We start from the raw sequence: 15,819 nt of genomic DNA, 5'->3' as shown, positions 1-15,819 counted from the left end.
TATTACGCTAAGTGAAATTAGTCAGACGGAGAAAGACAAATACTATTTGAGTTCACTTATGTGTGGAAGCTAAAAAAATAAGACAAATGAGCAGAACAAAACAAAACTCTCAGAGAATAGATGGAGGGAGTTTGTGGAGTGGGTAAAACGAGTGAAGAAAATCAAGAGGTACAAAACTTCCGGTTATAAAATAAGTAAATCATAGGGATATCATGGACAACATTGGTGACTAGAGTCACCAATATTGTATTGCATATTCAAGAGTTGCTAAGAGAGCAGAGCTTGAAAGTTCTCACCACAAGAAAAAAAGACTGTAACTGTATGGTGATGGATGTTAACAGACTTACAGTGGTGATCATTTTTGCCAAGTATGCAAATATCAAATCATTATGGTGGATGCCTGAAACTAATAACATGTTATAAGTCAATGTTACTATAATAAAAAAATAATAAAATTAGTATTAAGCTAAAAAAATACTATTATTATCATGCTCCTTTGCTTCTCCCGCTCTAGATAAAATGATAGAAGGAGAGACAAGGATCTGCCGAGTGTGAATATGAACAGTGTAGTTTTTGAGCTAAAGGGAAGACCGCACTGAGGGATGACTTCTGTGCCTGTTTATTTTATATTTTTAACCAGACAGGAGGAAAGGACTTTTTCTGAATGTGGTTTTTTAAATTTTCCTTTGGAAGATTTTATGAAGTTTGTCTAAAAATGCTTACTGGCCCATGGCTTCCTTTGCCAACCTCCCTGTGAGTAGTCTATCCACCATCTGTCACCTGCTTGTTTACCTGCCTGTAGCTGGCCAGTGTGAGACACAAGTCCTTGCCGAGCTCAGTGTATCTCCTGCAAAACTGGGATCGATTCTACAGAAGAATGCAAAGGGCATTTATCCCTGAGTAGAGGTTGTAAGTCTTCCTCCTGCCTCTGTTGCTGCCATCCTGCCAAGGAGGGTTCCCACCACACCCTGGACCCAATGGCTCTGAATATTCACCTCAGCCAGGCTGTGGGGTAGATGGGGGGTGGGCGGGAGGGAGAGACTTACAGTGGTGATCATTTCTGAGAAAGGCTCTTCCTTCCCTTTTTCCAGGAGGCCTGAGACTTCCCAGGGAGACAAGACACTGTGCACAGGGCAGACATCCGAGAGCAAGCCACTCCTGGGAAAGGGCTGGTACTTTCTAGTAGTAGTAGTTGTAGCAGTAGCAATCAAACACTATGTAGTAATTACAATATTCCAGGAACTTTATATATATATATATTTTTTTAAGGATTTTATTTATTTATTTGACACACAGAGAGAGATCACAAGTAGGCAGAGAGGCAGGCAGAGAGAGGGGGAGGCAGGCTCCCTGCTGAGCAGAGAGTCCGATGCAGGACTCGATCCCAGGACCCTGAGATCATGACCGGAGCCGAAGGCAGAGGCTTTAACCCACTGAGCCACCCAGGCGCCCCCAGGCACTGTTTTAAACACTAGCTAGTATTAACTCATTTCATCTTTATAACAATCCTATGAGGTACTGTGGTGGTTAGAAAATATGGCTACAAGTTTTCTCACACACTTCCCTTCAAAAAGTGGGGTCTACTTTTCTTCCCCTCACACACTGGCTGGACTTAACTTTCTTCTAATGAGTGACTAGAGCAGAAGTGATGTGACGTGACTTCACAGGCGAGGTCATACAGAGGACATACCTTCTGTCCAGCTCTCTCTCCAGTATTACTTGCTCTGGGGGGAGGCTTCCACCATGTTGTGAGGGTCCTTAAGCAGTCAGGTTCGGGAGGAAGGAAAGCCTCCTGCCAACAGCCAGCACCAATCTGCCAGCCGAAGGAGTGAGCCCCCTTGGAAACAGACCTTCCAGCCCCAGCTGAGCCTTCAGATATGACAGTCCCAACCCACGCGCGACTGAACCTCATGAGAATTTGCGACAGAGTCACCCAGCTAAGCTACTCTTGAATACCTGACCCACAGAAACTGAGGCAATAAATGTTTATTGTTGTTATAAGCCACTAGGTTTGGGGGTAATTTGTTTCACAGCAAGAGATAACGAATGCCAGCTGGTTCTTATCTCTATTTTACAGATGTGGAAACGGAAGCATAGAAAAGTCATGGAATTTGCTTTAGGTCCTGGTAAACGTGATCTGAAACCAGGCAGTCTGGCTCCAGGGCCCGAGCTCTGAACCTCTCCATGAACCTGTCCAGACTCAGAATCATGAGTATAAGAGACAAGGCTCAGGGCCCTTATCAGTGGTCCTCATGGCTTGGGTCCTGCCCATTTTATCAGTGGGCTCTCGTCTTCTGGCCTAAACTGGGAGTTACTAGAAGCCTTTCCAATGCATTTCTTGCTTGCTCAAATTAGCCAGAAGTAACTCCTGTCACTCATCAGCAAGAAGCCTAATCAAGGGGAAGTGGGGAAGAGATCCTCCCAAACCCTGTCTTCATTTAATGGCCAGATTGCCTCTAAGACAGGAGCCTAAACTTCTAAAAGGATTGTTGGTGGTTGCCTTGTTCCAGCATCCTGAGGAGAGACAAAAGCCACCCAAGGCTTCAAACGGAAATGTCTGCATCAGAAAGGACAACAGTTTAGGAATGGCCCATCTCCACTTAAGTGACAGCTTGTCTCTGTGGCCCCTCTTGGCCAGGAGCCACACTGGCCAGCCTGGTAAGGAAAGCAGTCTGCTCAACTTGCACAGACGGGACGCTCCCCACAAGCCAGACACCAAGCCCAGCTGGAGAGAAGCAAGCACAGGAGGTGAGTGGTCCCAGCGCAGTCCAAGATGTGGCTTCACGAAGCTCTCCAGGTCCCGGGGAGGCCAGCGTCTCACACAGCGTGTGGCATAACTCATCTTGCGCCACTTTTTCCCCTTTGGCTACTTTATTCGGTCTATGTTTCTGATTACAAAACAGTAAGATTTGGAAAATGCAAGAAACCACTCGGAGAAAATAAACCCGCCGTCCTTCCATGCAGAGACAACCCCATGGGATTTTGCTGTATCGCTTTCTGGCCGTTTTTTCCTGTGCATTGGAGGCTGCTCGTAGGCGATCAGGTATGTCACAAGTTGGGGGTCCTGCTGCACACTCTATTCTGTAATACCCATTAAAAACATTTCCTGGAACATTATTTTTTTATGCTGTCCTTCAGGTCCCCGACACACATGACTGCTCCGTGACGCAGTTAGTGTACCTCTCACTGCTCGGGGAAGGCTCGGCCGCGAGGTCGAAGGACACCCCGTAAACCACACACACTCTCTGGCAACAGCTCCCGGGGGCCAGTCCTTGCTTCAGTTTCCACTGACCTAAAGCAAAATGAGAAAAATAGAGACTGTGTAGTTTCTTTTGCAAAGCTAAATATATCCACTTTTTATTGGAGGTTATGTCCTACCTACTTTTTTGTTAAACTTCTTTTTCTTTTAGAACAGAGTGTTTGTGGCAGCCATTTTTAAAAAGAAACAATCCTATGGGACTCATGGAGATTTATAGCAAGAAAATGTGTTTTTCTTTATATTTATAACAAGAAAATATAAAACAAGAAAACTGACCTGTTCAGTCCATAAGGCCAGGAACTACTGCTCTAGGCTTCTGGGGGTCCAGTCAAAAGCACCGCAGCCCAGCTCAAGGAGATAATAAGGACGCTTGGGTCATATAAGAGAAGACCTTGTTCCACACACGTGCTCTTATCTTGTTTTGAGGATAGCTCTGAGGCACATGGTAGAGTCTGCATGGGGTACTACAGTCTCCCAGTTTACAAGGAAGCAGGAAAGGGTCCAGCTCACATGGCTCGGTAGGCCCCAGTCAAGCAGACCCAGGTTTCTAACTCCCATCCCAGTGACCCTAGAGGGGCCTTTCTCTGAGCCACATCTCTGAGGGGATCCTGGGTCCCACACAGAATATTAATATACAATTGCAGAATTGAACTTGATGGAACATTCTGGAATTCCACTCTAGGAGACAGAAAACTACAAAATACTTAACTAAACAGAGACCCAGGCCCAGGGCGGGTCTCTGCAGCTCTCGCTCATTCCTTGGGGCTCTGTGCTTAACCACTTCACACCTGCCTGTGGAGGGTGCAGACTCTGGGAGAGTTCTGGGCACGAGCAACCACAAGCCCAACAGTGAACTTCAACGAAAATGCCTGACCCTTCGGGTGGCAGCTTCCAACCAGCTTGACTCCTGGTTCTGTAGTTCACTTGGTCAAGTGACATCATTTCTCTAGAGCTCTGTAGCCTCATCTGTAAAACGGGAATAATAACCCTAACCCTCACAGGCTTGTGTAAAGATAGTGAATGTCAGGCCTTCAGCACAGTGCCTGGCACATAAGTGCCCAGGGGCATAATAAATGTAAGACTGAATTTCTTTTCAGCACCTAACAGATAGCGGATGCTTAAAAACATTTTTAATAATTGAATAATTAAATAGGTGAATGAGCAAATGAATGGAAAGGAAATTTTGAGGTTTCATGTGCATTCTGGATATTTCCCTCTGCCATCTAAAACTCGGACCTCAGGAGCCTGCTGCGACAGTGTGTGGATGGCCAGGAAGGGAGGGAGAGAGCTTCATCACCATGCTGGCATTCTTCCAAACACCTGCCCGCTCCCCAAAGAAACAGAGGGAATTAAACAGTGGGGCTAGAGGACGTGGTACAAAAAAGAAGTACATTTTGAAAGAAGCATGATACAGGACATGTTCTGAATACGGGAACCTTCCTTTCTTGGGAAATATAAGCCCAGGTGATGTAGGCCCAAAAGAACAGAAGAGACACGTCAAGGAAACAGGGAGTTAGTAGGGTCCCCACGGAGGGGCCGGAGGACACGGTAGGCCCGCCCTGAATGGCATACTCAGTGGTTTGTCTCCTCTGTGCGGCACAGGGTCACCACCAGCAGCCGGCAGCCAGCCAGGTCGGGCAAGGGCTGCAGAGAGACTGGAGCTGGCTGCCGGACGCCTGGCAGCTTCAGGCCATCGGAGCCCAGGGAGCTGGGCACACAGGCTTTCATAATGAAAAGATGCTGGACCCACTCATGAGGCCAGCTCAGGAGATGTGTGTCCCTGGGCACAGCCTTCACCCCCTCAGGCTTCAGCTTCTTCTCTCTCAGATGAAAATGTTGAGGGGCACTTGGGTGGCTCAATCGGTTCAGCGTCTGCCATTGGCTCAGGCTCTGATCCCAGAGTCCTGGGATGGAGCCCCACATCGGCTTCCTGCTCAGTGGGAGGCCTGCTTCTCCTGCTCCCGCTCCCCCTGCTCGTGTTCCCTCTCTCTGTGTCTAATAAGTAAAAAAATAAAATCTTTAAAGAAAAAAAGAAAATGCTGAACCAAATAAGCTCTAGAAACCTCACCAGCCAGGGTCTGGTGGAAGAGTCTCGGGAGACCTTGACAAGCTGCTCCACATTGCCCCCTCGTGGCGTTTCGCTGAAGCAACGACTGTTCCTCAAAACTCAGGTGTTGGTCTGACAGTCCGTGTGTGTCGCCCATCCATCCATCCATTTTTCCTCCTTTCCACTCAAAAACACTCTGCCAGTTATTGGGGACCCCACAACAAATGATATATTGTCTTTGTCCTAAAAGAAAAACACAGATAAATATAAAACCGAGTAACTCACAGGGTTCTTAGAGTAAGATAGCTGGGGTTAGTAGGTGTCTCTCCTGGGGTCTCAAGCAGAATTCACAGAGGAGCTGGTTGGTCGTTCCACAGAGAAGCACTGAGTGCCAGACAGAAGTGCCCAGGGTGGGGGGGGGCAAGGCGGGGGCAGGGCAAGTGCAAAGTTCAGCAGCATGTGAACATCACCAGAAGGCGCAGAGCAGACCCGGGAAGGATACTCTCTCTACCCAGTTTTGCCTCCTCTTGTGAGGTCTGTGGGGGTCCTGATAGGCATGGTCACCTGGATGTGGGAGGCGGGGGCCATTCTGGCACACTGCCATTAATCTGCTTTCTAGGCTTTTCTAAAGGAAAAAACTATTAGAGCAGTTTTCCAATTCTGTTCCCCCAAATGGGGTTTCATCTGGGACCAACCAAAACCCAGTGTCTAAAAAACATTACTTCTGTCCTTGCATTTTAGGTTTGGTGGCCAAATTCATTCTTGAGGACTCTTTCAAAGGCCTTTATTTCTGCAGAGGGGAAACCAGAGGTGAGTCCTAGGAGAAGGATGTGACAAGTCAGAGCCAACTGCTCTGTTGCGTTAGGGAAAGGGTCTTCCCCGAGGGCCTGGTACCATCTCTGAAAAATGTTTCAGCTCTCCATATCAGAGGGTAGGGGTAGAAAGAGGTCTGTGCCCATGTCTGGTGGGCAATAATGACTTGAAGGAGCAGAGCTACAAGAAAGAAGGGGTGAGCAGGTGATACTTGGGCTGCATTTGGACTCGGAGGTGCTGAGTGACCCCAAGTGAGCAGTCTGGGCCCCCATTGCTGGTGGGAGCTTGAATGCATTTTTAAGGATAAAGCACGTAAGAAAGGGGAGGTGGAGTCACAGATCATATGAGCAACCACACACCTGTAGAAATGCTGTGAGGTGATGGACACATCCCTAACGGTTGTCCTTTCGAACCCCACCCGTGACTGGGAAGTTTCCCACATTATGAGTCCCACCTCCCCAAGGTCAAAAGCTAATGCTGGCTCACAACAAGGTATAAACCTGAGGCCTAGCCATTCAGACACCATGACAGGCTTGGTCTCCAGAAGAGGACATGAGGAACTTGAGGCTGCTCAGACTCCATTTTGGGATAAGGGTTTAGGGCACAGTTGTGGGGTTCCTACCATCCAGTGGCCATTACCAGCAGTATGAGCCATTCATGGTGCCCATGATCTGGGGTAGCCCGCATCGTGAGGACATTGTTCCGGACTGGAACTCTCTGAGACCTGTTCTTTGGCCCTCCCCCTCAGAGACCCCTCGAACTGTGTAATACCTTTGCTGATTAATCCAGCAGACTGGATTCGTGTGGGAACGTTGCTCCTCTTGTGCTAACACTTTGCTCAGCCCCAGAGCCCTCTGGCCCGGCTTCATCAGAGTCCCAACCGCCGGGGAAAACGAGCAGCCTTAACCGAGCATTCTCTGAGCACAGACACCGTGCCCTTTCTTCGTACAACCAGTGCAGGAATGAGGCTAGGAGGCCTGGCTAACTTTCTCCCAGTTTACTTTCTCTCTCCCCAGGCCGCGTTGCAAAATCAGCCATTTCTGTCTTGCCAACTACTTCACCTCCCCGTTCTCCTCTCTGGCAACGCTTGCTATTTCTAGCAATTGCCAACAGAATGGGGCCCAGTATCACACAGCACGGGTGCATGAGACGACCTGTGGGAGGGAAGGAGTATGAGGGAGTGCATGAGGGAGCGTGTGAGGAAGGCGGGGTCGCTGGTTCCCACCCAGGGAGATGGGGACAAGCCCCACTGCTGGCCCAGCCTCTGCCTGACCGGAAGTGAGGAAAGAACATCTCCCGGAGGAAGTCGGAAGTCGTTGCCGCGGCGCTCTCTCTTTTCTCAGCCGTTTTCTCTATAGGTTTGTGCATGGGGCAGTCTTCGTCTCTTTTTCTTTTTGGGATGGGGGATGAGATTTTCTGGATTCAGTTTTTTCTAATTCCTTAAAAAAAAAAAAAAAAAAAAAAAGGCAGCATCTGCTGATGCTCCCTGTGTGACCAGCATTCACAGGCACCCGCTGATGTCACTCTCCCAGCGATCCCGTGTGGCAGGTGACCGGTACCATTAGTGCCTTCACTTTACAGGTGAGGACACTGAGATGGGAGAGCATCCGGAGTCTTCTAAAGCTTCTCAATTCAACTAAAACTTGAATTGACGAATTCAACTCAATTTGAGCAAAAAGAAGAAGAGCAAGGAGGAGGTGGGGGGAGGAGAGAAGAGGAAAGAGAGAGAGGAAAGAGAGAGAGAGGAGGAAAAAGAAATGTCCTGGCTCGGGTACACAAAAGTCCAGCAGGTAGATCTCGCCGGAGGCACGCCGGGGTCCAGGCACCCAACAGATGGGTTTGGGCATCTGTTTGTGCCTCCTGACTCTGTTTTTCTGTTTTTCTGGTTGGTCTTATTTTAGGCAGCCGGTCCGTCCCCCAGCAGGAGCACAGAGGCCCCAGCAGCACTTCCTACTTCCCACCGACTCCGCAAACTCTTCTTGTACTTTTGGTAGAATCCCCAAGGATGGCTATCGCGGGCTGGGCTGGGGTCGCCTGCCCATCCCTGGGATCTGGCCTGAGACTGAGGGAGGGGGGAGAGTCCTCAGTGGAGTCAGAGAACTGAGACCAGAGATGGGGGAAGGGATGCTGGGCAGGCGAACAACAGGGGTCTGCAGCAGGGGACAAAGTGTGCACAGGCGTCTGCCGCTGTAACATCATGGAGTTCGTGAAACTGGACTCTACTTTGGGTCACTAGCTGGGTTACCTTTCAACTTTAGCATTTAGAGCCTCACTCTTCTATTTGCAAATAAAAGTAATAAAGCATCTCCAACCTCCCTTGATGAGTTGTTGTAAATATCAAGTTAGACCTTGAATTAAAAGCTCTTTGAAGGGGATCCGGGTGGCTCAGTCCGTTAAGCCTCTGCCTTCGGCTCAGGTCATGATCCCAGGGTCCTGAGATCGACAGCTATGAGAGTAGGTGTTGTTATGTTTTAAAACTCTTACAGTTTTGAGGGGTGCTTGGTGGCTCAGTTGGCTAAGTGTCTGCCTTTGGCTCAGGTCATGATCCCAGGATTCTGGGATCCAGCTCCATGTTGAGGTTCCCTTCTTAACAGGGATGCTTCTCCCTGGGCCTCTCTCCCTGCTTGTGCTCTCTTTCTCAAATAAATAAATAATATCTTTTTAAGAAATCTTACCATTTTGATAAACCTTTTTCATTTGGAATTTAGATCCATAATTACTTCCTCTTGATTACTTTCTGCTGGTGACACCTCAGAAGATCAAAGTTCACTTCCGCATTTAGAAGCTGTGTGACTTCTGGTAAGTTACTTACTTTCACTAAGCAACAGTGTCCACGTCTATGACATAGAAATCAAGTCCTGCCCTGGCCTGTTTGCTCCTAGGCTAGGAAGGATCAAACAAGAAGTGGGTGTGAAAGTCCTAAGAATCCAGCTCCTGCACAGCTGCCCAGAATGCTTCACATCTGGGCGTTTGTCCACCATGGTAGTCAGTCTACCAGATGGCCCCAGTGAAGGATGCTTCCTGGCCTTCGTTCCCTAGTGGGTAGGTCTTTCCCCTCAAATCTAGGTTGGTCCTATGTCCCATTTCTAAGTGGTAGGCCGACTAGATGTGACACTATGATTTCTGAAGCTGGCCACAAGATTATCTGAAATCATAAAGAGACTCCAAGAGAGAACCACCCAGCTGGCCATGTCAATCCACAAAACCAGGAGAGGTAGTAATACATTTTTGTTTTAAGCCCCTAGGTTTGGGGCTGTGTTGTCACACAATAATGGATGAGTAAAACACCTGCCAAATTTTCTTCCAGTACTTTGAATCTGGAGCAAGTCCAAAGCTTAACAGTTAAAAGGTGTTGTTTTTGGAACCAGACAGCCTGGTTCTCAATTTTTGCCACCAATCTCTCTTTGCATCTACATTAGCTCAGATAAATTATTAAACTCTCTCAGCCTTATTATACCCATCAGTAAAATGGGCATGATAACAGGACTCGCCTCATGGCACTGTTGACATGATCAGAGCAAATAATGCATATAAAGTCCTGAGCCCAGTAGCTGGCGCACAGTCTTCGTACATTTCAACCATAATGGTGGTGATAATCCCCGCTGATGAAGGGACAATGAGACCTCACTTCTCTGGCTTCCTTAATTACGTTTTTTAAATTGTATGCATCAAACTACCTTTTATTTTTAGCCCCCACCTCGACCACCATCCCTGTGACAACTTCTCTGGGCATTTGAGAGATTTTCAACACTTCCAACCTTGGAGATGTAGTTAGGGTTAAAGTGCCAAGATCAGACTGAAGGCATTCCAAGTGAGTTTCCAAAAGTCAGTTTCCTTAAAGAAATGTTTTACATTTGTTGATGTCATTGATCAAATATTTGCTCAATTTATGGCCACATTCTTGAAGTCTGCTGTGCAGTCTCTTTCGCACCCATGTTTGTTTAAGGGCTGAATCATACTTCTCATCCCTCTGTGATTTCCTGGAAATTCTAAAGCTTAGGTGTTTAGGAATAAGCCAGGTGTTTCTTAAAGATAGTCAAATGGTTGATATCATTGTTCCTAAAAGACCTTTAATTCACTTGTTCTAAAAACATCCATGAGTACCTACTATGTGCCAGACCTAGTCTGGGCACAAGTGATGGGAAGGGAAGAGGACCCAACCTCCAGCCTCCAGAAGCTTACAGTTGGGGTGGGGAGGATGGAAGCCCAGAGAACATTCCCTGTTGTGTCTTTAACCAGACCTCCTGACCTGGGGAGGGAGGAGATGGACATGAGACCTTGTGGCAGATTCCCACCCAGCAGCTGTTCCCAAGTCCCTCCCTCTCTGACATCTGGGGCGGCCTTCAGTGGGACACAGTGTTGTGTGTTCTTCATACGGTGTCCTTTGTGGTGATAATTGTCCATCCCAGCCGCGTTGCAGGTGGTGGGCCACTGGACTTGCCTCCAACCAACAGGGATGCGAACAGAGTCTGCCACAGTTTTATGTGATCAAGAGCCGGGGCCCTCACCTTTCTCCCTCTTTCCCTGCTACGGTGATATTAATGGTCTCATGGCCCCAAGGGGTAGAGCTACAAGATAAAGGAGGGCCACCAGCTCACAAAAGTCGTGAGGAGAACAAGAAATAAACCTGTGTTGTGCTGAGCCACTTCAGGGTTTGTTTAACAAACACCAAAGCTTAGCCCCACCCATTCTAATACACAACGTAATCCCGTGCTAGTCAATGCTATTTGAGGTAGGCAGGTTTCTGGATGGCTATGGTCCTTTCCGATACGTCTCGTTTGATGGGGAAAAGGGGATAGGCGCACAGGAGTACTTATTCATTACCCAGGCTAGCTGTCTGCTTCTTGGTTTTTGAAAAAATTACTCACTAGATTGTGGTGCTTGAAACTGCAGCAGCCATTTTGTGAGCATGAGGATGGAACCACAGGAATTATCGAGATGACAGGCCAGAGCCTTAACATTGTGAAACTGGGATTGTCTGATTCCATACTTCTTTTCAAACAACAAATGTCCCAATGGTGTCAGCCTTTTGTTATAAATATCCTTTTTTTTTGAAAGTTCATGTTACAGCCACTTTGCTTTCACAAAAGACCAACGTGTTCAATGACAGAAAGAAAGCTATTAGAGAGGTAATGCGCCCCTTGGGCAGTGAGAGTGCCCACGCTCCTTCCTCAGAAACTACACTCAGCATCTCGGCATCAGTCTGACAAAACTTTGTGTCTGGGAACAACTGTGCTTTGTCTCAATTTATTTTGTGCACGGTTAGCAAGATGTGCCCTCCAGGTATCAGAAGAGTCTAAGAAAGGTTATTTTTTGGGTCTGGAAATGCTTAAAATATTTTTTTCCATATAAATCAGTGGTAATTGCTTCTTCGTTTTATACCATTTTGGCTTAGGAAAGGTTTCATGGGACCACTCTGCTCTTGAATGAGGGGTTGGGGGTGGGACGGACCTGTGTTTGCATCAGAAAACATCCGCACTGATGCGAGTTACAAATGAAGGTGAGGAGTTGGTTATAATGAATGGAGGCTGGGGGGTGGGGGTGTGGGCAGGGAACGTCACTTTCATCTCCTGTCTTTCCAGAGTAACACGCTTCTGTGACATTGCCCAGGATGTAAAACAAAATAAAGTTTAAATTTCCCGATGCTTTATTTTTGATCTCCAGTAAACAGACTCATTTCCATTGAATTGAATTGACTCTTCAAGAGAAGGGAATCTGTACTATCGCATATGTGTGAATGTGAGTGATTGTTAAATTTGTATGGAAAATAATATATTCTGGAAGCTTTTCTTTCATCCTCCAGGATCAGCTCCCCCACTGCTTACCCCTACCTTATAAAACTCAAGGGAAAATGCACAGCTTCATATGTCTGTGCACGGTGGCAGGGGCACTGTCTGCAGTAGCTGTGAAGCAAACAGCAAAGCTGACATTTTTCTTCTCCTTCATTAAAACCTCCATTTAGGGGCACCCGGGTGGCTCAGTGGTTTAAGCCACTGCCTTTGGCTCAGGTCATGATCTCAGGGTCCTGGGATCAAGCCCCGCATCAGGCTTTCTGCTCAGTGGGGAGCCTGCTTCCCCCTCTCTCTCTGCCTGCCTCTCTGCCTACTTGTGCTCTCTCTCTGTGTCAAATAAATAAATAAAATCTTTAAAAAAAAAAAAAAAAAAACCTCCACTTAGGAGCCCCTGGGTGGCCCAGCCAGTTAAGCATCTGCCTTCAGCTCAGGTCCTGATCCCGGGGTCCTGGGATTGAGTCCCGCATCTGGCTCCTTGTTCAGCGGGGAGCCTGCTTCTCCCTCTGCCCACCATTCCCCCTGCTTGTGCTCTGTTTCTTTCTCTCTGATAAATAAATTAATTAAATCTTTTTTAAAAATTTAATTATATCTCCTTTGTATTTTTGCATTCAAAACAGTCTGCTTTCTCTATCTTTGTGGCTACGTGACTCTTGACGGCAAGTTAGGAGGCTATGAAGAAACGCCTTCCACGGTGTCGGGATCTGGTTCCGCGCTGCTGCCCTTTATCTACACCCTCACCCTTTGTCATCAGAAAATGATTTGTATAACCCAGGCCGTTTTCTTTACGTTCTGTTTAATGATTTACTTCGCCATAAGTCTGGGAACAAACACCATTAATACTTGAATCTTACTTGTTTTCTTAGACCTAGCTCAGTCATCAGCTCCTTCAGAAAGCCTCTCCTCTCTCCACGGTGGGGTGACTGACCTCACTGGGCTGTCACTGATCTGCATCCATCGCCTTGGCTCTGCTAACCCTGGGCCCTGCGCTACTCTTCTCTCTAGCTCTAGGGTCTTACACGGCACCACGCCAGCTGCAGACAGGCTAAATGTTGGCTGAATCAAATAAGGAGGTCAGAGCCTGGTACGTCCTCTGAAATGGGGAAGATTTCTTCAGGAGACTTACCTGTAAATACCTGTTAAAACATTGTCGAGGAAGGTGTGCTGATCCTGGGGTTAAATGAATATACTGAGCCTGAATGAATGAATATACAAGAAGGTGAAGGTTATTACGAGATACTAACTCAATCTCTAAGGGGCATGCCATTCCTTCTTTCACTGGTTTCTTGGTTTGGGAGATGCAACATTAATTAGATTCTCTGAGTGCCCCCCTACTTCTGGACTACAGAATGCTCTCCAAGGCTGTCTTTGATCCTTTCTTCATCTCTTCTGAGCAAATCCCTGATCTGTCACCTTGGTTTGGATGCCACCACTGTTGTCCACTTGGAGGTCTTACTAGTATTTCCCATTTCCAAAGCCAACAACATATCATTAGATTCAAGGCAGAGAGCACAGCACAGAGGATAAGGAAAAATAAAGACATCCAGGCCAATAGACCACTGGATTTGCCTTAGGAAGACGGAGCATTGAGAATCTTGGAATGGGTAGTTTGGCTGGAATCATGGCACACAAGCCAAAGGGGCAGGGGCTCTCATGACCACTGCCTTTGAAAGCCTGGGCCTTCTTTTCTTTCTTTCTTTCTTTCTTTCTTTCTTTCTTTCTTTCTTCCCTTTTTAAAGATTTTATTTACTTGACAGAGAGAGACAGAGAGAGAGGGAACACAAGCAGGAGGAGTGGGAGAGGGAGAAGCAGGCTTCCTGCTGAGCAGAGCATCCGAAGCAGGGCTCCATCCCAGGACTCTGAGATAGCCGTGACCTGAGCCGAAGGCAAAGGCTTAACCCACTGAGCCACCCAGGTGCCTCCTCCTTCGCTTTCTTGCCGACCCACAAAGCACCCTCCTTCTCTGGGACAGTGTTTCATCACAAAGTCAAGATTGGACTAGAGGGGCAGTTCTCAGCCTTGAGTAAAACACCAGATTGCCCTGGAGAACTTGTCAATAACGCACATTCCTTGCTCCGTCCCCTCAGACATTCTGATTTAGGAGATCCAGGCGAGGCCAAGAAACCAACATTTGCAACATGCTCCAAGGATGATGTGATTTCCTGGACCCAAAACGCTCAAGTAAATGATCTCCTGGCTCCCTTCCAGCCCACAGTTTCCCTCAGGTGTCAGGTTTGGGAAGCACTGGGTAGCCAGGAAGTGCTGGCAGCCAGCCAGTTCTGTTTGGGACGGGTAGCCACAAAAAGAAAGCCAAAGGCCAGGTGGGAGGGAACGGCCAGGGAGGGCCACATTCCCTGTGTCCCCCGGACAGTCTAAGAGTGATTGGACTGGACTTGGGGACACTTCAGTCCCAAGACAGCAGGCAGGACCAAGAGCCTTAGCTCACTGCCTGCCTGCCTCCGGCTAAGCCAACCACCACTGCTGTTGGCCCATTTGGATGCTCTAAACAAAGGTTATAAATGGGGAACGTGGCCCACTGAGTGTTGTTTTTAATTTTTCAACACTTAGAAATTGGAGGACTTCGCATTTAAACACTCCAGATTTCTCTTGGAAAATCTGAAAGGTCGGCCGCACGCCGGGCGTAGGACAAGGGCTGGCGCAGAGCAGCTGCACCTCCTTAAAGCAAAGGCACCATTTCCAGCCTCCATGGGTCCCAGCTGGCCGGCTGCCTCGCTCCCACACGCAGCTCGTGTCCCAGGTTGCTTCTGAGTGGATGCCCCGGACTCCCACGTTTGCTCTGGGATCAGCGAGAGCAAAAGAAAGCTCCTTATTGAGAGGGTATGGCATTGCGTGCCACCGAGGGTTCCCGGAAGGCCCCCAGCGGGGACATCGCTCACCGCACCGAAGCGCAGCGCAAGGAACCGGCAGAGGAACCACCGCCGCACTCACGGTAAGGCCCTGCGGAGGCGGCGGTCCCTGCGTTACATGATTTCCTCTCCAGGGAGGCACAGGGGAGAGAGTTCTCCACAGCCTCCACACCCCAGCACCCCGGTGGGGTTTCCCTAGGCGGTTGCCTGTCTGTGTGAACCACGGGAGTGGCGGGCAGGGCTGTTTCCCTGTGCTCAGCCCCGGCTCTCCTCGCAGAAGCACTCCATGGCCCGCCGTGCAGGCTACCCTTAAGAGTGGCTCCATTTTACTTCTTAGTCTTGTTTAACTCTTTTTCTTACATTTATCTTAGTATAAGGTTTGCATCTTTCGAGAGTAAGACCTTCAGTTGTTGGAATAAGGCAGTTTCTGTCCCCTCCATATACCTCAACTGTAGAACCTCCTAGAATGTGTTATACTTATTTGTTAAATACTGGCCTCCCCTACTAGAGGATGAAGATGGGGCTGGATTTTATTATCACCGTGTCACTGATACCGAGCCCAGTGATGTGTGTGCAGTGGGCGTTCAACAGGTGTTTGGAGAATGGGATTAGAGGTGTTGAACTAGCATAGCAGGATCCGCGGAACAGGCAGAGCAGAGGTTGGACGTGGCAGAACTTCTCAGACCAGATGGATGGAAGGGATCAGTTAGTGTGTTCTGCTCTTGTCCTCTCTGACTTAAGGAACATTCCACTACTCTGGTTATAGTATCACCTAAGTATATGGAGTTTGGAGAATTCAGGAGGGTTTTCTGGCGGGGTAGAAAGAAGATTGGCTTTGGAGCTAACTTAGGAGTTTGAAACCCAAGAATGCGTGTGTTTCTTTTTTAAGTGATTGTGGGGATTCTGCTTAACATTTCTGAGCCTCCTATAGTTTTTGCTTCCAATAGATCTTTAACTACCTTATCGTTTTACACTGTGAGTCCTTACCCAGGCACACCTCTCAAGGTAGAAATCTGAGAATACCTATCTATGCAGATATACACT

This window comes from Mustela erminea, chromosome 14 (assembly GCF_009829155.1).
Source record: "Mustela erminea isolate mMusErm1 chromosome 14, mMusErm1.Pri, whole genome shotgun sequence".
NCBI classification, from domain to species: domain Eukaryota; kingdom Metazoa; phylum Chordata; class Mammalia; order Carnivora; family Mustelidae; genus Mustela; species Mustela erminea.
The sequence above is the reverse complement of the archived record's forward strand: the minus strand, read 5'-3'. Positions refer to the sequence as shown.